Here is a 26,330-nt window from a genome sequence, read left to right on the forward strand (position 1 = left end):
ATTAAGATTAGGTATAGGACTGGCTTCTCACAGAGTGTGTTTGCAAGTATGCTGATGCTTCAGATCATGGGCAAAGAGCAGCCAGAGAGAGTCCTTTAATCTGTGAGAACCAAAGAGGTTTGTTGAAAATTAGTTTAGATCTGCTCTATGTTGGTATTCTCCAACATTTTAAGGCATAGAACCATTTCTTTACACTGTACCCAGTGTATAAAACTGATGGATTTTTGCGAAGTTGTTTGAATTCACAGTGGTGGTGGGGGAGAGTCCAGAGTGCTCTTTCCCAGTTGTGTCTTAGCATTGAATCTTTTAGGCTCCTTGAGATTCCATGGAGCATACTCTGAAGTCATGGCAAAAACAGACCTCGGAGAATGCCTGGTAGCCCACCATGCTCACATCCTTTATATCCCATGTTGCTGTCTTTGCAAATTCCTTACCCTCTGCCATACTTCCCAGAAGTCTTTCTTTTTCAGGGTGATAGACAAAGATTGGGAGTGCAGAGTCTCATACACAATTTGACTGTGAACATTTTATTCAGTTCCCTAGACTTGGCATACCCTTACTCTACAATAGGCAAAGCCAGACAAGCAAGTGAAATGCTTGATGTATCTTGAGATGTTTGGCAAGAAATAGTGTCAGTGTGATTGGACTAAAATGGTTGTAGATCTCTGACTCATCTCTGTAAAGATCATTCCAGGGCCAGCACCTGCCCATGCAGTTGTAACCAGAGATCATCAGAACTCAATCATATCACCATATGCAGAAGAAATGTCTGTGACTGACTTCTTCATAAGAGAACTCCAGTCAGATGCAAGACTTTCTTTCCAAGACACTGAGCCAGACATTTGCTTTGATTCAATGTCATATATCCTTAATTAAATGGCTTATAAAAAGCAGCTGTTAGAAGCTGGAGGCACCGCAGTGGAGCGAGGCCATTTGGGCACATCTCTCCAGCTCTCCCTTCAGTGATATCTTGGTGGTACGTTAAAATTAATGGCGATTGGATTACTTTACCTGAAAAGTGAGAAAATGTTATGAATTGGATTTTCTTGAGGGTGGTATTTTACCATATACCACTAAGTAGAAAGATTTAAATTAGAACTCAGATTCCCTATTAAACATTGTAAGCCTCATTTTTCTTATCTATTAGATATGGAAGCCAATATCTGCTCTGCCTGCCCACAGCTTTTCACATTTATGTGAAAGAACTCTGAAAACTGAAGTTCCCAATGGAAGTGGCTGGGTTGTGATTCCATGTTTATTGGGAGAGTGGAGAGAGAATACGATGAACAGGAACTGAACCCACTCTGCTACAAGAAAAAAATTAGAAATAATACCATTCAGATCCTCTGTTTTCAACCCCAGAGTGTATATGCTTGTAAAGTCTCTTAAATATCAAACATTGATTGAACTACCTTGAAATGGATTTGGGTGGTTCTTTTCAATTATGCTATAGATTAGAAAATGCCCCAGAGTTCCCAAGGTAAGGCCTCTGTGTACTGAAAGAAAACTGTGTATCCTAGTCAGCCCTGGAGTATCTATGGCATCACTTATCTTCTGATGTCTCTGTAACAAAGCACAGGCAAGGAGTAGGGTCTGGATTTCTTCTTCAAGAAGGTGTTAAAAGCTCAATAGTCCCTGTCCTGGTGCATCACACCCACACTAGGTTCTAGATAAAAATGAAACCATGTATAATTCTAACACTGACAACAATTTCTACAGTAGCTTTACAATAAAATCCAAAGAAGAGTTCACAAGTATTATGGTTTATTAACAAATTATCAGTAGTAAGAAAAACAGAACTTCCATAAATCTTTTAGTTAGTGAGACGGTAGGATCATGTGTAGCATGAATCTTATAGGGTCTTATTAATAAAAACAAACCCAGAGCCAGGTATTGGAGTGAATGCTGGAAGATCAGAGAAGCAGAACAAACCACAGCCACCTCACCTCACCTCCCCAATTCCTTAGCTGATCCTGTTTCCTCAGACTGGAAGCCTCTGAATTCTCATCCAAATGAATCTCAGCTGAATTGCACTACTCAAAAGCCTAAAAGTTTAACCAGTCTCTAGTTGCTAGTCCTCATGCCTTAAATACCTTTCTGCTTTCTTGCCATCACTTCCTGGGATTAAAGACTCTTGTTACCATGCCTGCCTGTTTCCAGTGTGGCCTTGAACTCACAGAGTTCCAGGCAGATCTCTGCCTCTGGAATGCTAGGATTAAAGGTGTGAGTGCCGCCATTTTCTGGCCTCTATGTCTGTCTAGTGGCTGTTCTGTTCTCTGACCCTAGATAAATTTATTAGGGTGCACGATATATTGGGGAACACAATATCACCACAATCATGTCTCAAACTTATGTTCATTCAGTTGAAAACCTCCTTCCTGTGGACTTAGACCCTTTAAGGTATCACTCAGCGCCTCTAAGGCTGTTAGTTAAAAAATATCTTCTTTAATGCTGCAAAAAGAGAAATGTGTGCCTTTCTGATGGGTTTCTTAATCTTAAGCTGACTTTCCCACCTGTTGTTTTCTTGGTGCAGCCAGGATCTCTAAGCCTTCCACTTATTAGAAATAAGGCAATGCGTTTAGGGATTAAACCATCTGGGAGTTCCTGCTCCATCACACACTGGTTCCTTGACTTTGTTGAAGTGTCTCATCTGCCCTGAGCCTTGTTTATGCACCTGGAAAATGGGGCTAATAATAATTCTCTTTCCTGGGGCTCTTTGGAAAGTTACATACAAATGGAGCTTAATTAGCACTCAGTAATTGACCATTTTAAAAAATAAGTTGAGTAGCTGGAATGGTGGCCCAGCAGTTAAGAGCACTTTCTGTTCTTGCAGAACACCCTGGTTCGGTTTCCAGCATCCACGGCTCATGACTGGTTGTAACTACAATTCCAAGGGATGCAATATCCTTTCTGGCCTCTGCAGGTACCAGGGACGCACCTGGTGCATATGCAGGCAAATACACATAAGATAAAAATAAAGCCTGAAAACAAGAGGTTGCATCTTGGCCTGAGTTCAGATGATAACCATAGTTTAATGCCTGGCTAGCAGCACCATCATGGTAAAGCCAGAGTCACAGCAGCCAAGGCTTTCACCACAACATGGGGAATCCTACGCCTATCTGTGGCTGATGGGACGGGAAGGCGTGATTGCCTGCCTTCACCTGCATTACTCCTGGTGTGACTTGCTAGCACTCCTTGTTGTTATTCATTTCGGGTTGGGATGGGTTTCCCTTAGCCAAGTACGAATCACTAGATAATGTTCTGAAAAGGTAGGCCTTGAGTCTTTACATCTGTAGATTGTTTGCTGCGTTTAGCACAGCATGCAATCTGAAGGAATCTTCTATTCTTTGTGTATAGAATGCACACCTCACGTACCACACTGTCATAGAATCATCCTGACAATGCCATTATAAAGCCAGTAGCAGGAGAGTGCAGAGAAATCCTGGATGTGTGACATTGTGGACCATGTGAGCAAGAAGAGGCATTGTGTACTTATTCTTCTCAAAATCGGGATTCCAGGACAGTGGATACCAAGGGCAGGGTGGTGGGAATGCCACCTCAGGGGAGGACAGATTGTCTGAAGAGAACCACAAAGTGACTATACACCTGACAGACAGACAGCTGGCAGTATCAGCATGCCTACTTCTAAACAATCTCAGTACTAAAATGTTCTCTCTGGAAAATACTGTCATGTTGATCTGGTTCAAACAGTTGTGAACTTCCTTCTGAGCCTTAGTATTGTACACTGGTCCAAAGTATTATTCTCTATTACTTATGTTTGATTAATCCAAAATTCCCAGGAAAGCTAATCTGAAGAACTCCCAGATATACTGGGCCCAGTACATGGGACTCAGCTTCCAGAGTTAGTTCCTAAAACTCTGGCATGATGCTCAGTGCCTTTGATACTGTGGGTCCCAACTCTGGAAAATGTGTTAGGCATTTAAAGACATGAAAAATAAACAGCTTTTTTCCCATGACAGACAGTCCACAGAATCCTTTTTGAATTATTTTGCTTATTTCATAGTGTGTGACATCTGGAACAGAATATATGGTAGAGGGTAGGAAGAGAGATGATTTGCTTGGTAAGTACAGACGTTAGTTCAATGTGAAATGCCTGTGTTTAATCTGTCTGCTGTTATTATAGCAAGGAGGGGATTGTTTAGAAGCTGGTCAGCCTGGGACTGGAATACAGCATCAGTGTGAAAGTTATACCAACAGATAGACTTCTATCTTGAGGTGTCTTCCTATGAGAATTGTTCTCACTGTTTTTTCCCCTCTCATCTCTTCTGTCTGAAACTGTTCCCAAATTGTAGGATTACCTGTGAGGAAGCGATATACACCATTAAGATTTGTCTGAAGACAATATGGACACAAATTCAGTCCTCTACTTAGCTAGTCTCAAGCCAGGAAACTAGGGATGCCTTGCTCAATCCCTCCTTTCCTTTTGTAAACTGAGTGGGGGAGCTCCTGAAGAGTTGGGGTGAGTAGATGTGAGGCAGCAGAGTCGCCGCGGCTGACATAGCACGTATGAGCGTGGTCCCCCTGCCTCTCTTTCCCCTTCTGCATCCTGAAGTGCGCGTATGTCTTCTGATGCAAACACAGAAGATGTCTATGGAATGATGGTAATTCAAAGGTGATATCGACTAATGTTTACTGTGACTTATCTGTGCAATGACCGATACCAATGACTCTGTTTATAATCTGACCTGTGCCCTGAGCCTCTCTAGACTCTACTTAACAATGCGAAGGTTGAGGAAAGGAAATCTGGACTTTAGACCAGCCCTGAAACAACATGCATCTCCTGGTTAGCTGAATGAAGTAACAACTCCATACACAGGGTTGGAAGAGTTCATTTTTAGTTCAGGCATTCAGGAAACAGGAAAGTGCAGGTCAAAGCAGCTGTCCACAGCATGCTCATTGGCTTCTGAGGGGGAGAACACATACATGGACAGAGAAAAGAAAAGGAAGAGGCACTCAGCTAGATGCTCGTTGGTTGTTCATGTCAGATCAGCAGCAATGAGGAGAACTACCCAAGGGAGCCTTTCCTTGTTTTCTTCGACCTCTGCAGCTCTGTGATGGCTTAGCAGCTTAGTGTGTGCCTAGTCTTGTTTGATTTGCAGCTCATGTGACTGTCACACTGCGTTGGACTGGATGAAGGATGTTTTGCTTTTGCTTACTTACAGCACTTCTATAAGGATCCAATTATCCACTTAAGATATAGGGAAGAGTCTTATAGTTATAAAGCAGCTACAAAGTCTAAGAATCCCTGACACAGTGTACTAGGGATCACCTCCTGTGAGCTCCAGATCAAGTTGTTCTGGTGTGTGTGTGTGTGTGTGTGTGTGTGTGTGTGTGTGTGTGTGTGTGTGTAGTCTAGTTCCTTTAAGGCTCTTGCCTCCTTGGCTTCAACTGCACTGTGTCTTGCATTTGCCACTTCTTCCTTGTGACTGAGCCCCAGGCATGTTTCTAATCCCAGTGTTAGCCATTGGCCCCATGGGATTCCATGGCAGTCACCGTTCCCCACGTGCTCCTCACTTGTCCTTGTTTTTGTTCTTGTCACTCCCACAGATGTATTGGGAGCCCAGCAGGAGTCTGTTGAAAACGTACCGCTGTCTACCTGGGTTGCAGTGGGAGTCCTTTAGAGCAGCTAGTCCTCCAGTCAAAGCAGGGCTCTTCAAAGCGTGGGACAGGCGCTATACTCTTGTTCTGAGCGAGAAAACACAGACAGCACCTTGGCCACTGTCTCTCAGTTCCAGAACTTGACTACAAAGCCAAATGCTAGCCTTTCAGATTATACAGCAATCTGAAACTTCAAGTCTGATGTTAGTGTGTATCCTTTGAGGAAAGTTCCCATGGAATTGTTACTGCATAAGAGACCACAGGGCATCCCCCCTAGTATCAGCCTAAGAGCAATCTGTGTTTAATATTTGAAGGTGTTTTTCCATTCTTTCCTCTAAGTTGACCATTTTCTCACCACTTCTCAGCTATTACAGCCCCTCTGAGCATGTCTAGTATGGGGTCAGCTCCTCTTCATCATCCTCATGGACCTCAGTTCTTCTTCTTCACTTGCATGGAATTTCTCCACCCCTCATCTCCCAGTGAGCAAAAGTCCTTTGAAGGTGAGGACCCTGCCATCTGAGTCAGCCTTAGACCCGCAGCTCCTCTTCTGCCCCTTCCACACATCTGGCACACATGGAAGGAATCGTGAATGTGTAGGTGTCAGTTGGCATTATTTAAAGGGGGCAGCTGTGATAGAGTCACAGCAGAAAGTGTGTGTGAAACTGGAAGTCCTCATGAGTGAAAGGAAGCACACTGTACATGGGCCATCTCGCCCTTGAATGGTCAAAGAGCCCACCTTCCCAGAAAGTAAAGACTCAGATGTTGATGGGCAAAGAAATAGGTGCAGAGAGCAAGCAGCAGGGGTTAGGTCTTGAAGGCTAATTCATTGCTACTTCCCAGCCATGGCTTCCCCAGACATGGAGCAAATGTGAACTGGGAGAGGGTCTGGCTGCTCTGACTCACTTGCTCTCTTCTAGAACTGATGTTTCTGCCCATGCCTCCCCATAGGTACAATGACAGCTCCAAGCAGAGCAAGAGGAGAATCTTTATCACAGGGACTAAGTCCACTCTGAGTCAGAGTTGGCCGATAAGTCTGCACAACTGACGTCGTGCAGGCAGACTCCACTTCCAAAATGACATTGGTAATGTGATCTTCGGGGAGTGGATTAGACTTGACACTCTGTGACTATGATAATTATGTGATCTAGTTTTCTAAGACAAGTTCCAATTTCAAATACTTCACCTCAGAGTATTTTAAGTATGTTTGTCCTTGCTTCTGTGTGTGTTTGAGAGAGCAAGAGTACATGCAAACATATACCTAGTCCAGATGACCAATATTGGAAAAAAACAAGTAAACAAGAAGTAATTCTGACCTTCTAAATGCACTCTTCACGGGAGTTCCGCCAATACATTTGATTGATGGCAAACTACCCGCCTGAGGATTTTCTTCTCTTGCTTGTAAGGTTTCCACATGTGGCAAAAGGCATTTGATATTTCTTTTACACTGCTCTGAAAATACAATAAAAGTATTGATGAGGAGAAGAATAAATTCTAAATGAGTTAGTATTTCTCATGTGTTTTCAAAAATAGAAGTCTGAAGAAACATAAAGCATATTATTCAATGAGACTTCTATAAGCAGATACCATGGGATCTGTCAACATTTGAGCTCAAACTCTTAATAGAATTAAAGTTTTGAAGAGGAGCAGGCTGACTTCTCTAGCGATTCTGTCCTCGGGTGATTGACGGTCTTGTTTACAGCTGTTGTATTTGTGCTTCCCAAAGTAACAGTGCAGTTATAGCAGTGAGCTGTTAATAGATTTGCTCTTTACCAAGAATCTTATCTACAGCCCAAGTTTCCAGGCTGAGCCGGGAAGAGGAGGGGAGCCTTACAAAGCCGCCATGTTATTAAGGTCAGTGAAGCAGTTCTGGCCGGTCAGAAAAGCCCTAGTTTGTTTTTGTCCAGTCCGGTGACACAGAGTTGGCTGGAGACTCCGTGGCATTAATCATTTCCTTTCCGCAGCATTGGAGCTTGCAAACACGGGCAGAGGGAGTGTCCGAACTGCCCTCTGCCTGGTCCTGCCCACTCCTGGGTTCTTCCAAGTTGGTAGGGATTGAACTTCATGCAGAGCCGCTTTGCTGGACTAGTGCACCCTTTCAAGTAACTGCTCCCAAAGACGGTAGGGAACTGCATTCTTGTATGAAAATACCCAGTGATTCTGCTTGTAAACTTCGAAATATGTTCCAAAATGGCACGAAAGCCTTCAGAAGTGGGGCTACCAGGGGGAAGTAGGGCTGGGGATAAGGTGGGAGGTAAAAGATATAATGGGGTAGGATATGATCCAAAGTACATTATCTGCATGCATGACAAGGTCACAGTGCTGGCACCCAGTATTTTGTACAATTAATACGCACCAAAATGACATTTCTAGTAAATGCTATGTGGAGGGGAAGAAGAATATGTTTTTAAACGAAGCAGTTTACTTCTGACATGCAGGCCATGAAGTTTACTTTTCTGGCATATTCTGTACATATCTGGAAATAACATAGACATGAATAATTTTTTGAATGAACTCTCTAATGGAGAAATCTAGCTGCTTATATACAGATGTTGCTATGTTTTGAGCCACCACCTCAGTGATAGTGTTATCTGTTTACTTGTTAATTCTTGAGGGCAAAGCTAAATTTTTAATGAGCTTATTTATTCATTTAAATGCTTACATGTAACAAGTAAATGTAAGTTCATTTATATCGCATGTGAGTATCACACAGAAGAGTTTTGAGGACATGCTGTTCTCAGTTGTCTGTATGGTGAGGCTTAGCAGCTGCTTTCTCCCATTTGTTGTCATTTTTGTCCTCTTGGATGTGAGTCATGTCAGCACCCTTCCTTCCCCTAGAGAGCAGCACACGTCACCTAAATTGTCCTGTCTTGCTTTCAGACATATAACGAGGCAGGCTGATTTGGGGCTCTAGACTCAGTCCTGGGTTTGAATTCTGATTCATTCACTACCCAGTGACCTTTCCAAGTCCATTTTCTCCCTTGTGAATTAAAGGTATCGACTTCTAGGAAGAGTGCCAAGGTCAGAAATCGCATGTAGATGAACGTTCTTATTATCGTGCTGACCCTCCCAGCACACAGCTGCTGTTACTAATGTGAGATGTGTTGTCACACAGTGGAGATCTGGGAAATGTGTTTTCCTCCTTTCCTGACCTGCCGTCTCCCGTCTCCTAGGTGGGCAGTGTCACAGTGTCACTCCAACAATAGATAGGACAATAGAGGATAGGCACTGTCCATCATAACTGACCTCGTCATAGGCTGACATGTCTGCACACAGAGAGAACAGCACCTCTGTACCACTGCCAAATTACTCTTGTTTCTCCAGGCTTATTTCTCTACCACCATATGCTTTTCTCATACTGCTTTGCCAACACCTTAGTTTTCATCAGTAATTGAATAAGCACTTGCATTAAGAAGCCAGGTATTTATAATGGAATCTGGTGTTTGTTTTGGTTCATTAAGGCTTGCTGCAATTTGCTTCTGAAATGCCCCCCAAAGGCCCATGTATGAACCTTGGTCCCCAGAGTGGTACAACTGAGGCATGGTGGAGGTTTTACCGGTGAGGCCTCGTGGGAGGTGTTAAGGTCATGCCTGGAGATTGTGAGATCCTAGTTCCTCCCTCTTTCTCTTTTATTCTCTGAGCATAAGAATTTGGGGGATCATTGGTGTGCCCCCTTATCACAGGCTCCAAATCAAAGGGGCAAACTGACCGTTCACTGGAACCTCTGAAACTATGAGCCAGGTGAACTTTTCTCTTTCTAAGTTGATTAGCTAGAGCATTTTGGTACTGGGACACAGAGGAGAGTAATAAAAAGACTGAGGTCAAAGTTCAGTGTTTATAATTCAAGGCATCATAGGCATGCCATCTGAACCTTGATTGTTTCCCAGGCTCTGTTGTTTCTCCTGTAAGTACACAAGTCAGTCTTACATAAGAAATGGAAATAATTAAAACTCACTTTAAGACAGAATGCTGCCAAATTTTCTCATCTCTTTGTTCTTAACATACAAGGTTAGATTATGCAACTACTAAAATTAACCTACATGATTTTTCTGAAATTATAAAATTTATTGCTTGACATTAACAAGCTTAAAATGTCAAGCCACCATTTTATTTCTTGCCTTTAAATTATATGAAGGACTTAAGAAATTCTTGTTCCTCATATAGTTGCCAAAAGATGTTTCCTATTTGTCTATCTTTTTTTTTAGACTATTTTCAAAAGACCTTTGAAAAAAATTTTGTTCAAAGGAAATATTTTATTCTTCTCTTCCTTGAACTTCACAGTTTGGTTTTTCAGAACATTGTACAAATGAATACCTTATGGACCAAGCCCTTTGACCCACTGAAGGCTTGGGCAGATTGCTTAATATTTACCAAGGGCCCCTAAGGCTCTAGGCACAGCCAGTCAGCTCTGGTACCCTGTATTTGGCATGAATTGAATTATACCTGATTTATTCTTGGATGAGAGGGTGTTGGAAACATTAAGAACTGAGTTAATAAGCTCTCTGCAAAGGCCTTTAAGTGTCCTGGGGACATGATTGCTGTGGTAATTTCCAACAGTGTCTTTAGATTCTGAAACTCCTGCAGCTGGCCTCCACTGGATGAAATTCTTAAGCAACTAAAGACCTAAGTTGGTGCCTGAGATATGTACCCTCAAGGGAATATGGTTCACTGAACTCTGATTTATTTCTCATCACTGTAGCATTTCAAAGATCCCTCTCCACAACCAATGAAATGATATTTGTTGACCTTAAAATTAAAAATTACCCTAGCTCACAGAAATGAAGCTTGAATTTTCCCACCAGCTCCCAGTAATTGTCCCCACAACAGCTGTACCTACCTTGGATCCACTTCCAGATTCTAACTGTTGCCTTTCTCATTTTCTAAGAAAGGCTCATGGGTGTTCATGCAGCAGGGGAGCGTCTGACTGTCCTCATTCCCGTCACTCTTGACTCGCTCATCTCTGACCTTTGGTGAAGGTCATTTCATTCCATACTCAGCATTTACTAAAGCAAGGTGGTAATTGTGATACCTGCGCAGGTTACATATGTTGGGTCATCCTAAAGATAGTCATCAAGTGCCACTCTTTGTGTGGCATTGAAAAAAACAGAGGAAACTGTTTGCCTTCCCAAAGCTTAATCTGGTGTCTAAGAGACCAGTTTTGAAATTTAGTAAGTGCAATTTTGACAGCTGAGGGATCAGTGCTAGGGAGAGATACAAGAAGGGGGTGTGAGCATGGAGGTGCTGTGAGAAACTGCCACTAGAGAGGCACCACCAGGGAGAGTTTCCTCCCAGAGGATGGTGAGTACAAAGGTCTTTTGCTTGGTGAAGGCAGAAGATTGGAGAGGCTTGACAGGATGGATGAAGGAGGGTCAGCAGGGTGGAAGGCAAGGCCAGAGGGATCCTGAGCAGAAAGACGTGTGAGCACTTGGTAGACACAGAGCTTTGCAGACTGGAAAGGGGGCTTTGCTTCTTCTACAGACTCAAATAGTAGCCACCAAACACTTTGGAGAAGGAGAGAGCAGAATCAGACTTCATATTTAAGACATTCATGTGGCCATGGCACTGAGAATAGACGAGATAAATATATTGAGTGCAATTGATGGCTGTTGTAAACCCTTGGTAATTTTTAACTACTGTCACAAATGGTGGTAGTTGATGCTTCTCCTCCCCCTCCTCTTCCTCTCCACCTCCTCTTCCTCCTCCTTCTTCAATTTTGATGTTTTCCCTGCCCTGTCTCATTAATCACCATGAGACAGTTGCAGAGAACATAACCCAGGTGCTTCATTGAAATCCCTGTTCTCTGTGTTACCCAGCCTTCATGTCTACTTACACCACTGCTTCATGAATGGGGTCCTCCTGCCTGCCCACTGAGGGCAGCAAGTGCCCATGCCAGGAGCCACCACTGCTGCAAAATAGGTGGAAATCCTTCCTCTCACCTGATCTCTCTGCTGTAGACCTTTGGTTCTTTTCTCGTCTTCCTGTGTCCCCTCGGGCTTCATCGAGTGGTGCACCCCACTCATAGAATCCACAATAGTGGCCTGCTTTCACAGGGTACCACCCTTTCCAGAGCTGCAGAGCACCTCCTGTCCCTTCCTTGGGTTGCATATTCTGTGGTTTTTTGGCACACCTATGAGGCTTAGGTGCCGAGACTTTTTCATCTGGACTGGGTGCTGTGTACCTAGACAGGAAGGGTACTATGACTCTTTACTTGAACTAGGCTTTCAAGCTACAGTATTAGGGACATGTATGAGAGTCAGAGTCTTGGTGCCACGGGATCTTTAACCTGCATAGCCCTTTCTGGCACACTCGACATGCCTATGGAGATGTATGATCTGTTCTGCTCACATGTTGCTTTGTTATTGTTATTGCTTTAATGGAGTTGTCAACATTAATTTCAAAAATCTGGAGTTTGAGATTTTTTTCTTTAAAAAAAGTCAGAAGATTTGTCAGGCCTATACCCAAATTTCTCCAGTGGAACTACAGGAGCCAACCCAGTGGCCCTTAGCCTTGGCTACACAACAAAATTACACGAGGCACGTTTTCCGAACTCAGCATATGCAGCAGCAACAGTGACAGTTGCTGAGTGCACGTTTTGTGCAAGAAACACCTGGGAGGAGAGTTGACTAGCAAGTGTCCTGAAGGTTAGGGACTGAAATGACAAGAAACAGTCATCCAGACCTGACCAGACCTAAGCTCCACATAAGCTGGCATGCTGGTGATGTGGCACAGTGGTTATTTTTTTAATTTTTTGAAATTATTTCTTTTATTTTTTGAGATTATGATATAATTACATCATTTCTCCCTATCCTTCCCTTTCTTCCCTCAAAATCCTCCCATATACCCCTTCCTTGCTTATATTTTCAAGGCTGATGATTTGGTATTAGATAAACAGTTGGCGTTCTTCCTTGGGGAGACTTTTTCTCTCACTCACGGTATTCCTTAGTAGCCTGTGGTTCTTCGTTTAGGGCTGTGGCCTCCTGGGCTTTACTTATCCACTTCAGTATGTCTATTGTTGCTATCCTTGCTCAGCCCATGTTTAGGCCGTCACGTTGGTTCCTAGGAGACACAACCTCACACAAACCCACTGACCCTCTGGCTCGAACGGCCTTTCCCCCTTCTTCTGCACTGTTCCCTGAACTCGGATGCAGGAGTGTTTGGTGGGTGTGTCCACTGGGACTGGGCTCCACTCTGCATTTTAATTGTGTTTGGTTTTCTGTACTGGTCTTTGTCCGCTGTAAAGAGATGTTTCCTTATTGAGGTTTGAGGACTACACTTATCTGTGTATTTAAATATAAATGTTTATAATGTAATCAGAGATTATGCTGATTTGGTAAAGTAGCAATTATAGATTCTTCTCCAAGATCCATGCCTATGCCAGCACTGCATAGTTGACTGGGCTTCTATCAGGCATGATTTCCCTCTTGTTGAGTGTGTCCTAAGCTCACTTACAGAGCTGTTGGTTACTGCCAAGGTATGTGTGCCACTAATGTACCCTTAGGGTTATGGTGCTATGCTGGCCGTTGTAATTCAGAGGTGCCAGAGCTGGGTAAGACTGTTAGTTGACTCTGCCTTTTGAAAGCTTTCCTGACACCTTCTGGTACCATAAAAGCTAGTCCTCGGCAAGGAGACTTTTAGGTCATTTCCAGCTTATGGAACTCTGGGCCCTGACACAGTGGTTCTTAGCATTACTACTTGTGAGAATTGGAAACTTCAAAAATTCCTGATGCCCTGACTGTGCTCACTCCTGACAAATTAAACCAGAATCAAGCAGGAGTAAAGGACCTCAAGGAACTAGTATTTATAGAAAATTCTCCACAGGTTCCCAGTATGCAAGCAGATTGGAGAACCAATAATACAGAATGATGCTGTAAAAACTTCAGCACAAGCATATGTCGAGAGACCTTGATAGAGTGCAGCTCTTGACCAGTAGGTCTGGGCTTTGACCTGAGATTCTGCACTCGTAACAAACAAGGATTGGCTGACAAGGATGATGATGCTACTCTTCACCAAGCACACTGGAAGAAATGTGTGAAGAGTAGGTGTGGTAGGTTACCTCTTGAAGAAGCAGTGTTCCCAACTCTAAAAGAATGTCACAAATCTCACTTATAACACACCACTAATTTAAATAGAATGATAAATGTGAGTGAGACACTGGATATCGTGACAATCAGTGTATCACTGGAATTTAGGAAACAGAGACATGGGACTGGAAACAGTTTGTTGGATAAAGCATTTGCTGTGCAAGTCTGAGAACCAGAATCTGGGTTCCTAAAACCAGGGTAAAAGTTATGCAGATGTGCTAGCCACCTGTAATCCCAGCTCTAGGGAGGCAGAGATAGATCCCCAGGGCAAGCTGGCTAGCCAGAATAGCTGGATAGGCGAGCTATAGGTTCAGCCCTGCCTTGATAAATAGAGAGATGGGAGAAGACATCTCACATCAACATCAAACCTTCATACGCATGAGCACACATGTATGTATATGCAGATGTGCAAACATACATGCATATATACCATACATAAGATGATAGATAGATAGATAGATAGATAGATAGATACATACATACATACATACATACATACATACATACATACATAGACAGACAGACAGACATAAATAGACTGATTAGATCAAGGGTAGCATGCAGAAGATGGTGGGAACATGTCCTTAGGGCTCTGGGAAATCACTCCTAGTTGAGCACGGGAAACACCAACTCTGGTGTTCTTCAGTGTAGTTTCATTGTTAATCCTTTAGCATGGGCTTCAGTTTTAATTTTTAATTTCATTTTTACTCTTACACAAAATTGCTGCTAATTCACAAATTCTAAAACAAGTTTGACTTTACTTTTTTGCTGCTGCACCCTCTAGAGACACCAGAAAGGTGTGAAGAAGCCTGGGCAAGAGGGCAGGAAGAAGGAATGGGAAAGCCAACATCATGCCGAACGCTGTGGCTGCCCATTTTGCTTCAGCAAGCTATGAAACCCAACTGGAAAATTGTCATTAAAATTTAGATATTTCTCAGTTACATATTTGGCCAGTTTTCAGAAAATGACAGAAGCAGAAAGGAAATTGTAGGAAAGCCTTGAGTCCTTAAACCAATAAAAGCTGACTAGTTTTGAACTAATAGAACATATTAGTTTTCTTTCTCAAGTTTCCATTTAAAATGGGGTTCTATGACTTGCCCCCTTTAGTCGGACATATCTGCACCCTCCTCAAGTGATAGACAGAGAGTAGAGGAGATACTAGCGGACTTGTTAGCCTACCACTCAAGGTTCTGAGCATCCTCCATGCTCTCTGGAATCTTCCCTTTTGGAAACTTAGCTGCCATCTAAATCTCAAAGACCCTTGCCTTGCTGGAGGGAGCAAGTGTAAACATTCTGGGATCGACTCCTGGCTGAGCTTGGCTTTCCTGTACTCTGCCACCTGTTCTGCAAGCGAATGGAGACATCTTGAGCTTCCCTCCCAGCTGCCAGCAGAGGACCCAGTGCAAAGCAGAAGCATCCACCAACTGCACCTCAACAAGCAGAGTCATGAGGAGTAAAAGCAGCCACTTATAAAATAATCACTTGGAGGCTTAATATTAATTACAAATTACGTGGCCTATGGGCCAGGCTTCTTGCTAGCTAGCTCTTATAACTTAACCCATTTCTATTAATCTATATGTTGCCATTACCAGACTATATGGCATTACCAGACTGCTGGCATCCCACAGCACTTCCCTTTTCTGTCTAATCAAAAAGGAAGGTTTTAACTTTAACTTAGTAAAATTACATATAATAGAATAGTTATCAAGCAAGAATTATAGTTACAATATCTAGTCTATTTGTATTTGGCAAATTTAAAGAAAATGTTCTATCATCTATCCTATATTTGTGAGTCTAAAGTTTCATATCCAATTTATCTTTTATCATAACAAATGAAAATTATAACATGGTCGTGGCATTACCATCTGCTGACATCTTGTTCCTCCTTTGGCAATGGGCTCGTGTCTCTCTGCTTCTGCTTTTCTTCTTTCCTGTGTCTCCACTTGGATTTCCTGCCTGCCTCTAAGCTGCCTTGCTATAGGCCAAAACAACTTTATTTATGAGCCAATGGGAACAACACATATTCACAGCATACAGAAAGACATCCCACAGCACTTCCTCTTTTCTACCTAATCAAAAATTAAGGTTTCAACTTTAACATAGTAAAATTATATATAATAGAACAATTATCAAGCAGGAATTACAGTTAAAATATCTAGTCTATTTCTATTTGGCAAAATTAAAGAAAATATTCTATCTGTCCTATATTTGTGAGTCTAAGGTTTCATATCTAATTTATCTTTTACCATAACCAAGGAAAATTATAACTGTTTAGTCTTCAACTACATCAAAGACCCCAGAAGGATATAATATTACCTAAGTAAACAGGAAATGCATTGCAAACAACTTCCATAATTCTAGAAATGACAGAGACAGTTGGCTGCCTGGACAGTTACCCAAAGATCCTCTGTAATGTTGGGGCATCCATCTTCAGCCTACAGGCCTAGAGTCTCTCAGTTGTTTTTCCCTGTGTCCTGTAGAATGTCTGGAGGTCTCCTCTGAGAAGCAAGAACCTAAACGACCATTATACCTTGTTTTGGCAAAATTTAGTGGTCATTTTCCTATGGTACTGTATGTCCAATTTATATTATCAAGCAGTCCAGGCAAGAGCAGTTTCTTGCTCACATGGCTATTTTTGCCATAAAGAAAGCAGACTCCAAATGGAATTTCTTTGATGCCTATCATCCTCTTTGAAGTAACTGGTGCTGCCAGGAGCAGATGTGTCTCATTGTCCAGAAAAGTCTAAATTCTTAAAACATTTTAAATGCCATATTCTGTAGGTCTTTTGAAGTGTTTGAAGATTATCTACCTAATTGAAATATATCTTTGTATAACTAAAAAATTTACCATGACTATAAATTTGACTAGTAATTTGTATTTTTAACTACATATTACATTTTAAATGAGTTACATAAACATAATACCTTAAACAAGAGGAATAATGTATATACAGTATAACAAAATTAACTTTAAATTTGTATCAATAAACCAAAATCCATAGCAATGTAAAACATTTCAAACAAGTTGTTGCTCTTTAAAAGTAGATTCAATAATCTACCCTTTCATTCTATCATATCTATATCCCCCTTTCTCCTTTAGAAAGAGATTGCATTTATAATCAACTCCTTTAAACAAAAATAAACATTCATAAACAGTATTTTGGGAATTTTGGTATAGCTTTTCATACTACTTCCTGCTGGGTGGGGGTGCTGGCAATCTTATGGGGGTCCTGAGAAAATTAAGAATTATAGTTAAATCTTGGCTAGAGTAGTCTGTGAGGCTATATTGACCTTTCATGGCGTCTTGGTTGATCAAACCATATTAGCTTGGAAGCAATCCATGGGTTTCTGTGGAAACAAAAGTGAATCTCTTTTCCAAAGCAATGTATGCTTAGACACAAATTTTGAAGTCAAGATACTTTTAAAATATACATATTGGTTTAACTGAGTAACCTTTACAATCAAACGTGTTTCTGCAGTTAAAAATCCCAAAGAAAATACAATCCAGACTCTTTGCAATTTCTATCTTTACATGGCTTATTTATTCTCCTTTTTAAGAACTTTATTTTATTATTTTAAAACTGTATATTTCTTTTTTATGATTGTCTATACCTTCTGACCATTGTTTTAAACAGCATCATGGCTAGGACCAAAGCGGCAGCCCCACCTCAACCTCAGCTCAGCTTTCAACATGGTGGAGTTACATTTCCTGCCAGCTCTGAGAAGCAGTATTATATTATATAGAATATAGCATGGAGCTGCATTCCAAAGCCCTTGGCTGTGCTCTCCAGCCTGCAGGCAGTGAGTGACTGGGAGAAGCCTCTCTGTACTGCAGCCTGTGGGAGAGACTGCAGGAGCCTGCCAGCTCCATCTTGCAGGAGGCTGTCGGGAGACACATCTCTGTGCTGCTGCTGGCATGAGACTGCAAGAAGAGGAAGCCCAGTGTGGTTCTGTTTCTATGCGTTAAGAACCCTTTTTAAGCTTTGTCAGGTCTATATGAATCAATGCCCAATGGTGTGCGCCAAAATGTAGCCATAAGTTTCTCTGGTCCCATCTGGTTCCACGGTCCTGCAGCTGCTTATAAAATAATCATGCAGAGGCTTAATATTAATTACAAATTATATGGCCTATAACTTATTTCTATTAATCTGTATGTTGCCACGGGGCCGTGGCATCTTGTTGCTTCTTTGGTGGCAGACTGGTGTCTCCTGGACTCCACCCTTCTTTGTCTCATTTTCAGTTTGAATGTACTGCCCAACCTTATCCTGCCCTGCCATAAGCCAATGTAGCTTTATTTATCAACCAATCAGAGCAACACATATTCACATCATACAGAAAGACCTCCCACAGCAGAGCTCCTAGGAATCAATAAGTAAAAAGACAATCCAAGAGTGTTTCCTGAGCCCCTCCCAGGAGCCAGTCACCATGCTCAGGTCAGAGGTTACAGGAAAATCAAAGCCCTCAGTTCACATAGAGCTTATACCCCAACAGATGAAAGGAGGAATCAAGGGCATCCTACACTGGTGGTGGTAAATCCTACAAAGGAAGCTAGTGAAATGCAGGGCGTGTACGGTGATGGGCGTGGCCACGAGTGTGGAGCTCTACAGAAAAAGAAAGGAGTGGGGGGAGTGTGGGAAAACAGGCTCCACACTGAGGAAGGGAAGAAATCAACGGGACCAGTAGACCCCACAGCTGCACATCTGGTGGGGACTGATAACTTGAATCTCCAAAGAACTTCAAAAATTAAGGAACTAATTAATTGAATAAATGTTTTTCGAAAGAAGAGATAATAGCCAATAAAAACTGTTACAAATGTTCGACATTGTTAGTCACCACGGAAATGCAAATTAACACTACTTTGAAAGTTTTTATCTTACCGAAGTCAGAGTGAGCATCTTCCAGGAAACAGGTGACAGCACGTTGGCTAGCATGTGGGAGTGTAAACTGGTACAGCAGCTATGGAAATCAGCCTGGAAAAAGTAGCAGTGTGTGGTAGCCGTGCCAGTCTGAGCACTGACCCTAAGGTTCCCTATCAGCACCCCAGAAACACTTGCACATCTGTATCTATCACTGCACTGTTCACTATTACAGCTAACACATGGAGCCAGTCTAGACACACACCAAGAGATAAATAAGAAAATGTACATATACACACAATGAAATTTTATTGGTCTGTAGAGACAAATAAATTACAGGTATTTGTTAAAGAAATGGGTGGAACATTATTCCAAAAAGTAGGCAGACTCAGAAAGACAAACACTGCATGTTCTCAATCTCTCCCTCTCTCATATATACATATATATACATACATATGCATAATCTAGACTTAATTTTTCCCATCTCTGGAGTGTGTGTGTGTGTGTGTGTGTGTGTGTGTGTGTGTGTGTGTGTGTGTGTGTGATGTAAAAGCAGAGAGGACATCATGAGCGGAGAGGAGAAAAGGTAATAGAATATGTGCCATGAAGCAGAATGGGTTCCTGGGGTGGGGGAGGGGGACTAGAGATGAGGGGACAGCAGAGAGCAGTGAGGGGTGATAAGAAAAAGAGAGCAGTGATGTGTATGCATGAAAATGTCATCATAAAAGTCAGACCTTCGTATGCTAGCCAGAAATTCATTTTAAAAATGGAGAAGAATGGCATTGCTTTTGAACTAAAGAAGAGCAGTCCTCCGAGAGGACATTGCTGGGGGGGGGGGGGGGCGGTTGGCAAATTCAGAATGGCTTGAGTATGGAGAAATGCTGTGTGACCAGTTTTAAGGAAGGCAGGAATTTCAAATATACTGGCATGAAAAGAGCCCAGATTAAGGGCAAGCCAAACAGCAAGACCGAGTTACAATCTGAAGGAACCTCTTCTGTGAAAAAGGATTCCCTCATAGGTATGACGGCATCACTTCTGGGGGGGTCAGGCGAGTGTGTCTGTCCACTCAGGGGACACTGATGTACATAGCATACTCTTGGGAACTTTCTGGAGTTTTTTTAGATCTTGTGTATGTCTTTCTTGTTTCTGTTTGAATAATGCCTTTCCAAAGACACCCAGATATCAGTCCTGGTACAGATTGGAGACTGGGAAAACAAGATGAGCCCTGTGTACCTGGCTTTCCTCTATCATGAGGAGAAAGTTCCGAAGAGATTATTTTAAACATGCCTTCCCTCCGACTCTGAAGCCAAAATACGAGGGTTCTTTTTGAAGAAGGAAAAATTTAAAAAACATCTAGAAGGAACAGAAGCAGAGAGATTGAATTAGTTGTACCATTCATTTTTCTTTGATTTCAATCTTTGGATCAGGGAACTTTAAAATAAATACGACCTGGTATGTCAGTTACAATTTGTGTGTAGGTCACTCTGATAAATATGTGAACCTCCCAGTAATGGCAACTGACAGTCTGTTGGATGCTTCTACCTCCTGATAGTCTGTCTCCCAAGAGGGAGGCCTTCAGGACTAGTGGTCACACAGACCACCCTTGATTTAAAAAGCCTGACATTAGTCTGGGAGCAGGGTGCAGGTGGCCTCCCTACACCTGTTCCTTCTAGTTGGCATGTTCAGCTCGCACCTTGTGTTTGAGTTGGTTTTTCCAATGACTTCTTTGTACTGAGAAATGGATATTGCTGTTGAAAAAAACTGAAAATGGAGGTGGAGATATGGAATATGTCTTCTGTATATGGCAAGGCGTTCATTCTCTTACGTAACTGCCTACACAAGATCTGCACAGTACTGGGCCAGTTAACCATGTCACGGAAGTGGGGGTTTATGGGGTCTCATGCCTCCCTGCAGATTTATATCCAGTTATCATTTGATAAGGGGAGGGAGACATTTTCTCCAAGGCTGTAGCCACTGGTATGGTACCCATTCCCCTGTAAATGACATTAGGTCATACACTCAGACAAGAAGGAATAGTGGGGGAGAGGAGGGATTATCAGGAGTGGGAGGGGGATAAGAGAGGTAGTGAGGGATGAGTATAATCCAAATATATTATGTGCATTATAAAAATATTGTAATGAAACCCCTTAGTATGTATAATTAGTATATGTTACTGAAAAAATTTTAACAAGTGACTAAAACTGTAGAAGAGGTTTTGTAACTGAGCAATGGATCTGCCCTGGAATAGTCTTGAGGTATGTGCTAGAAATATGGACCTCTATTGTCTGATCCTCACGTGGTCTCATCACAGTTGGGGACAGAGACCAGGTGAAACCAGGAAAAACAGGGCAGGAGAAACAGGGCTGGACAAATTTTAGACATGGAGCCCAGAGATTCCACAGAGATTTTCCTGCTGCCAGCCTGTACTGTTCCTCAAGAAAAAGGAAGTCCCACCTCCCAGCCCCCCCCCCCCAAGCAATGTGGAGAGTCCAGGGGCGAGAGTGATTCTGCAAGACCTTGCTTCCATGGCCCTAGCAGATGCTCTGCTAGGTTTGGGCTTCCTTGGCTAGGTCACCCCTTCCTGCTTCCTGTTTGGGGATGTGCTGTCTGCCCTGCGTCTGCCCCGCTGTGGATTTGTGGAGCGCATAATATCTACTTTCACAGATTCATAGCTGCAGAGGATGAAACACACCTCAAGTCTCACACATACCTGATTTGGGTGATATTTAAAGGAGAATCTTGTGTGTTTTAAAAGTGCTGGCATTATAAGAACCTCTTCCCATTCTCAAGCTGTTCCCACAGACATACCTTGCCCGTGCTCTTGCTCTAGGTGGGTGTTCAGATCCTTGCTGTCCCGCTGGCCTGATCCCTGCGAGCCTCACTCCTTGACATGGCTAGGGAGAAGAAAACATGAAGTTGCTACACTGCTCCTCTGCCCCTCAGCTGCACGCCTTGTGTGCATCTCCTAAGAACAAAGACACACTCTTCCATAAACACAGCACAGTCGTTAACCCAGGAAAGTCCACACTGATAGCAGATTACATAGCTGACCTTTTGTATGCAGATCTCATTCGCTGTCCTAAAGTGTTTTTTCTAGCTGACTTTCTGTTGCTGTGATAAACACCATTACCAAAAGCACCTGGAGGATGGAAGGGTCTATTTCCTCTCACACTTGACAGTCGCTCACCTATGGAAGCCAAGCAGATGCTTGAAGCAGAAACTATGGAGTAGTGCTTCTGGCTGGCCTGTTTTCAGGCTCATATTCGGCAACCTTTATGAAGCAGGTCAAGCCCACCCACGTAGAGATGACATTTCCCACCGTGGATGAGGACTTCCTACATCAGTTAGCAGGCCACATGCCATTCTTGTTAGGTCTCAAAGCCAGGATAAATGAGGCGTGTATTAACATATCAAAGTGGTCCTGGCCTCCAGGCCTCCTATTACAGCATACTGCCAGCCAGCTTACTGTCCCTGTCCCCCACCCCCACTCCCGTCCCATCCCCCCCCACCCGCTCTAAACCTCTCCAGCCCGGGGGCTGGGCCACCCTCCCCCCAGCTGCCCTTCCCTGTGTAATCTAGCCATTTTGCTTACCTGGTTGGTTCCGTGTGTTCTTCACCCTCCTGGCCTCTTGGTCTGGCTCTCTCCTCCTCTCCCCTCCCCACTCTCCTCGCATGGCCCACCTCAGCCTGGTCATGTTCACTCTGGACTCCCCCGACGTGCCTGCTTCTGGTTATGCTCTCCCTTTTATCTGCAATAAACTTCTCCTCCATCACACCTAGTTGTGTGTCAAGTTGACAAAAACTGTGGCAATGTCCTTGATGGAAATTGACTCTCCAAGCACAAGGGAGTCTAAGACATCATGTTGCATTTAGCTGATACATCCTATCAGCCCCCTTTCATTCAGAAATAGTTCTTTATGGCCTTGATATTTGGGGGGAGCACAGACCCTTCGTCTTTGAGAAGGCCTCTGGTTTGGAGTTTTGTGTTTGTTTGAGGTTGAATTGGGGAGGTGTGCCTTTGGAAGGAATGGTACAAGAGTGAGCTTGTCCTCAGTGCTGCGTATCAGGAGGCACATGACGTCAGCTGACTGCTGTTGATGGCAGCCCCAGTCACCCGCTCTCTGCTGTCTACAGGCTTCCTCGCTGTAAAGTTGCTGGTGGTAATTAATGTATGTTACTGGGGAGGAACTATCCTGGGACAATACAAGCATCCTTTTCCTCCTCAAATTCTCACCTGCTGCTGTCTTCTGGCAACATCTCTTTTGTACTTACTAACTGGAATCCTACACCCAAAAGAGCATCTCCGTTCTCTAGCAATTGATTCCCTTGTGGACTTTCTCCTGTCGGTGTGGTCTTACAGCAGATCCTTTACACCCATATGTTGAGTGTTTCGATCCCATCCCTCCAGAGCCACTGAGTCGGCAGAGCCTCCATGCAGTGTCTCTGGAGGGAGTGGCTTAGAACTACCTGACATGGAATCACAGGCAGGAAAATGGGGGGGGATCTGCAGTCATGGGGGATATGTAACCTTCTTTCCCATCCAAAATCATTACTTGACATGGTTTGGTTTTCTTTGCTTTTAAGCCTGAGTTAACACTGTAATCTTTTCTCTGAGAGAAGACATCCAGACAGACCACAGCCTTGATCTCCACCTTCCTCCTGTTAGGTTCCGTTCTCTCTCCTACAATGTGCACGCTCAACTGCCTAAAGTCACCCTCAAGGGCAGCAGCCAATGTCTTTGCCTAAGGATTGGAAATTATTCTGACATGCTGAAAGTTTGTCTTTCCATTATAGATTAAAAAAAAAAAAACAAAAACAAAAAACCCAAAGCATAGTCCTAGATTCTAGTCAATCATTAAAGCCCTATGGTTTTTGCAGAGTAAACACGGTTCTGTCCAATTTGTGATGGAGTGTTCAGTTTCTTTCAAATTCTTTATTGAGAGACAGGCAAAAGAAAACTATACTATAGATAATAAATTGTGTACTTCATTTAGAAACTATTGAAAATGCCTACAGTGCCACACAGAGCTCTTTTTTGTTTTATTTAAATGGAGTGAGAAAAAGAAAACCTTTTTAAATTCAAGTGGCTTGAGAGTAGCAAGGAGTCAGAGGACTTGTCGTTTTTTTGAAACACGTGAAATTATCTGTCACATACATAAAGTCAGAGGAACCAATAATAAAAACAGATCATTGCACTGTTTCACCTTGGCATTGGTCAGCACAAGTCTGGGTGTGGGTGACATCCATGCTGACCTGACTGGCACAGAGAAAGTAACCAAGAAACTAGAAACTGCTTGAAAAGGAGGTTGCTCTGCTCAGCAGGCAGCCCAGTGCACCTGCTAGCTTACTGGAATATTCTATAGCCTTTGCTTGAAACTGGCAGTTCCATGTCTTTCTCCTGCCTTTGTCTCTTTTTCAAATGTCTACAGAGATTTGTCTGTTGCCAGCTGGGCAACACTCGTTGTTGTAGGACTAGAGAACTGTCCCGAGAGGGTTCCTGACTCTGTGACATTTTCACCCACTGGATGTTCAGCTAGTCCCCTTCAATCTTAAAGTTATTTACAGACTTCAGTTAAAATTATTCCACAGAATCCATGTGGAAAAAATACATATAAGGAGTAGTGTTTCTGGTGAGAGTTTGGGTATGGTGTTGGGGACAGAATCACAGATCCACCAATGAGCGACATCTCCAGCCTGAGTTGTGTGTGCTTTGGTCTGCCTCCATGCAAACCCTAGGGTTCTGTGCACCACTTCTCTTTCCTATGGGATTCACTGAAATGTACAGTCTTCCAGTTCTCCAGGGTGAATGAAAAATTTAACTCCTGAAATGCCCCTATGAAGAAAAGCTTCAATGAATTCGTAAACTAGAGATTTTAAAGAAATGTACTATACTCAGGTAGCTGTGGCAGAAGAATGGCAAGTTCAAGGCCTTCTTGAGCCACAAAGTGAGTTCAAGGCCAGTCTGAGCTACAAAGTGAATTCATGGACAGCCTGAGCTACAAAGTGAGTTCAAGGACAGCCTGAGCTACAAAGTGAGTTCAAGGACAGCCTGAACAACTTAGTGATACTTTGTCTCAAAATAAACAGGGAAAAGAAGGCTGGATTGTAGAGTGCTCACCTAGCAAACAGAAGGCCCTGGGTTCAGTTACCAACACACACACACACACACACACACACACAGACAAGCACGCCAGTCTTAGTTACTGTTCTATTGCTGTTAAGAGACTCCATGACACTCTATAAAAGAAAGTATTTAGTTGAGGGCTTGCTTAGAGTTTCAAAGACTTAGTCCATTATCATCATGGCAGGCAGCATGGCAGCAGCCTCACTCTGTTACCCAGACTAGCCTCAAACTTATGACAGTCCTTTTGCTCAGACTGCCAGGTTCTGGGATTCTATGTGTGTGTGCCCACACCTGCCTTTTATTCTGCTTTTTATATGTAGCATCTTATTGTGTGATTCCCTGTTTCGTGGGCTTTCAAGCTGTGTCTCTGGCTGCACAGGCGCTTTTCATCCGCAGCTGCTTCTGACTTCACACAGAGGCAAACATCCACGGACAACTCTGGAGCTCAGTCTATGAGTGTGTCTGCTGACCCACGCAACCCTCTGACATTCCCCAACATTTTCTAAATCTTTTTCACTAAAGAAACAACCAGCCATATCATAGCCCAACTCCAGCCTTCAGCAGTCCCAAAGGGGACCGTGGTGCTTTGTCTACAATATTCCTTGCTTTTTGTAGGTGCTGGGACTGGCATTTTGCCCAAAAGAGACCCGAGAACCTTTTGTAGGGAAACTTTTATTCAGTTGAAATAAAGGGAATGTTTGAAAATAGAAGTTTTATTAAGGTGAAATTTTCTCTTGTGTCGGACAGATAAGGTGTTTGTTTTTTGTTTTTTTCACGCGCCTGAGCTAGTTGCTTCCAGCATGGTTGCTAGCTCCCCTGTAGAAACACAGTCTCACAGGCTTGAGAAACTGAGATAAGGAAACTCAAGACCAGGAACTCCTTTATCACAGAGACGCTCACACCAATCTTTATTGCCCTCAGCAGAACCTTTGTTCCTCTCTCAAAGACATCTTTGTGTTCCCCAGAGTGATCTTCCAATGGCTCTCCCACTTGTCGTCGTGGAAAGTTGGAGTGGATTTGGTTCCCTGGAAGGTTAGCAGTGCGTTCAGTCTGTGCTCACACTCGCCATCTGCTCTTTGGGCCCCAGTGCCGGAGCCATTGTTACAGGGTGGGATGGGAAGCATGCATCTTGCAGGTGTTGGACTTCCTATTCCTGCAGCCTCCTGCATCCCCATCTCCTGCACCATCTGAAGACTTTACTCTGTCATTCTGAAAGAACACTTTCAAAACTTGTTATGAAAAAAAATGAAGACAGCTTATTGTAAGGATACGTAGCCTGTAATATATTGGCATAAATTAGAAGAAAAGGTGAGAAAGCAGGAAATGAAGGCTAGGTACCAACAACCATCTGGGCACTAGGTAAATATGCACACCAGCCCTCCAGTCATATTATACTGAGGGTCTCATATATGCCAAGAGCTCTGGAAAACACTGTTTCCAAACTCATTAGACACATCACTCAACCTGGAGGTTTGGCTGTCTTCACTCTGACACACTGGTGAACATCGTGAAGCCATCTTAGGGGGTGCTGAGACTGAGGTCCATAAAAGTACCTGAAAAGTGACCACTATTCCAACAGGTTAGCTGCAGAGGGGAGAACACAGAGCATATTGCAAAAAGTTAGGGCACCGTTTCCTAAAACGCACACTCCCAC

At 43.1% G+C, this 26,330-nt stretch overlaps 1 protein-coding gene across 5 annotated transcripts in view; it reads left to right on the forward strand.

The window, feature by feature from the left end:
* Thrb (thyroid hormone receptor beta) overlaps positions 1–26,330 on the forward strand; it is a 368,908-nt gene that overhangs the window by 114,439 nt on the left and 228,139 nt on the right. Inside the window, exon 1 of one of the 5 annotated variants that reach the window (XM_028875675.2) lies at positions 2,278–7,737. The exons of the other annotated variants lie outside the window; for them this stretch is intronic. The gene's annotated coding sequence lies outside the window, so the exon portion shown is untranslated. Of the gene's footprint in view, positions 1–2,277; positions 7,738–26,330 lie in introns of those variants that run through there. 5 annotated transcript variants of the gene reach the window in all.

Source organism: Peromyscus leucopus, chromosome 9 (assembly GCF_004664715.2).
Source record: "Peromyscus leucopus breed LL Stock chromosome 9, UCI_PerLeu_2.1, whole genome shotgun sequence".
NCBI lineage: Eukaryota > Metazoa > Chordata > Mammalia > Rodentia > Cricetidae > Peromyscus > Peromyscus leucopus.